Source organism: Schistocerca piceifrons, unplaced genomic scaffold (assembly GCF_021461385.2).
Source record: "Schistocerca piceifrons isolate TAMUIC-IGC-003096 unplaced genomic scaffold, iqSchPice1.1 HiC_scaffold_950, whole genome shotgun sequence".
Lineage (NCBI taxonomy): Eukaryota > Metazoa > Arthropoda > Insecta > Orthoptera > Acrididae > Schistocerca > Schistocerca piceifrons.
In genome coordinates, this window is record NW_025729224.1 from 1 (window position 1) to 2,500 (window position 2,500).

The following is a 2,500-nucleotide window of genomic DNA, read 5'->3' on the forward strand; positions in this document are numbered from 1 at the left end:
GGTGCGGCCTGTGTCAACTGTCCGCTGATGTCGTACGCGTGAACCACAATCTGTACTGCACATTCGTCCTTATGTACTGAATGATACATCGTGGCACATGTGTGACCGTACAACGACTGCGCCCCAAAAACGGCGGACCATACAGTGCAAATATTGTGCACGCAGCTACGTGTCGTCTCCCTATGAGAGCTGGATTGCAGTGTGGTACGCCATAGAGACGTGTGGGAGGAACGGACGCCGTGGATGGCGATCAGCATGAGCTGTGTGTTGATGTATTCGGACCTAGTCGTCTCTCCTCAAACACCGTGATAGCATGGTGCACCGCGTTCCATATCTGCGACATGCTACAGAGGCCGGTTGACAGTCGTTCGAGCAATGGACATCGCATACGTACGGGGGCCACCTTCCACGTATTGTCTAGGCGTGCACATTTTGTTGCGTGTATGTGGCAGACGTAGTGTGGCGTGACACCTGACACAGGCATGCAATAATCGTTGAAGTTGCTAATGGCGATGGACGCCTACGTTTTCTGGTGAAGTTACGCAAATGAAGAAATGGTAACCCGTTGTGGTGCGGTTGTTCTCGCTAGGGGTGAATCGGTGATGGCGACGATAGGTTGAGGTACTAACCGGTTGTTCCAGCGATACCCACCATGCCGATGAAACTGAACGGCATCTGGGTGTGAAGCGATACGCGGTGGTGGGCTGGGTGGGACCGTCCCCGGCCGGTGAGGGGGCGCCTCCCGGCGTGCTGGCCGCGCGGTGCGTGGGCGCACGCGCTACAGCCGGCTGGTGGGGGCCGGCCCAGTGGCAGGCGCGCCGGCCGACGGACGCGGCAGGCGTCGCAGCTGCGCGCCGGCGCCACCCTGCGCGCGGCGCCGTGCGGCCAAAGTAGGTCCTCGCGGGCCCGGTGCGAAGCGCGGTGGACATCTTCAGTGTGCTGGTCCGATTGAGGACTGTGTGCGTTGAGGATGCGCCGCCGCCCGGCGCTCGGCGCCGCGACGCCGTCTGCTGCTCGGTCGCCCCAGCGGTTTCTCGCTGGTGGTTTGTATCGCAGCTGTGCGGATGTGTTGGCGCGTGCGCTGTGCTGGAGAGTTCGCTTCGGCACCCAAGTGGGGCTTTTGTCCTTCTGTGGCGCTGGCGTTGGAGCTGCCGGTCACCGTAGGTGGCGCGTGTTGTCTCCCGCCGGCAATGCCACGACAGCACGCTCCCGGGCCTCTGTCGGCAGCGGCAAGCTCAGTTGGGAGCACGGGTGGTCGCACCGAAAGCGTCTACTCGCCTAACTCCGGGCGATTGCGCCTCTCTCGAACCCGACCAAGTACTTGGGACGGCGCTGCGCGCCGCCGGGACCTGAGAGGGTTTCGAGGTGTATTGTGCAGGGGAGCTCAGCCTCCTCCTGTTTGCAGAATGATTGAGCGGACGCTTGCGTGTTCGCGCGGGCCCCCCGGGACACACTCCCGGGCGGCCGGCTGCTCAGCTCTAGTTGGCGCAGCTCCCTGGTTGATCCTGCCAGTAGTCATATGCTTGTCTCAAAGATTAAGCCATGCATGTCTCAGTACAAGCCGCATTAAGGTGAAACCGCGAATGGCTCATTAAATCAGTTATGGTTCCTTAGATCGTACCCACGTTACTTGGATAACTGTGGTAATTCTAGAGCTAATACATGCAAACAGAGTCCCGACCAGAGATGGAAGGGACGCTTTTATTAGATCAAAACCAATCGGTCGGCTCGTCCGGTCCGTTTGCCTTGGTGACTCTGAATAACTTTGGGCTGATCGCACGGTCCTCGTACCGGCGACGCATCTTTCAAATGTCTGCCTTATCAACTGTCGATGGTAGTTCTGCGCCTACCATGGTTGTAACGGGTAACGGGGAATCAGGGTTCGATTCCGGAGAGGGAGCCTGAGAAACGGCTACCACATCCAAGGAAGGCAGCAGGCGCGCAAATTACCCACTCCCGGCACGGGGAGGTAGTGACGAAAAATAACGATACGGGACTCATCCGAGGGCCCCGTAATCGGAATGAGTACACTTTAAATCCTTTAACGAGTATCTATTGGAGGGCAAGTCTGGTGCCAGCAGCCGCGGTAATTCCAGCTCCAATAGCGTATATTAAAGTTGTTGCGGTTAAAAAGCTCGTAGTTGGATTTGTGTCCCACGCTGTTGGTTCACCGCCCGTCGGTGTTTAACTGGCATGTATCGTGGGACGTCCTGCCGGTGGGGCGAGCCGAAGGCGTGCGACCGCCTCGTGCGTGCTCGTGCGTCCCGAGGCGGACCCCGTTGAAATCCTACAGGGTGCTCTTTATTGAGTGTCTCGGTGGGCCGGCACGTTTACTTTGAACAAATTAGAGTGCTTAAAGCAGGCAAGCCCGCCTGAATACTGTGTGCATGGAATAATGGAATAGGACCTCGGTTCTATTTTGTTGGTTTTCGGAACCCGAGGTAATGATTAATAGGACAGGCGGGGCATTCGTATTGCGACGTTAGAGGTGAAATTCTTG

The 2,500-nt window shown here is 57.8% G+C and overlaps 1 non-coding gene across 1 annotated transcript in view; it reads left to right on the forward strand.

The window, feature by feature from the left end:
* The first annotated feature begins 1,492 nt into the window (after window positions 1-1,492).
* LOC124773268 overlaps window positions 1,493-2,500 on the forward strand; it is a 1,908-nt gene continuing 900 nt past the window's right edge. Inside the window, exon 1 of the ribosomal RNA XR_007014566.1 lies at window positions 1,493-2,500. This exon is cut by the window's right edge and continues 900 nt beyond it. This is a non-coding gene — a ribosomal RNA (small subunit ribosomal RNA).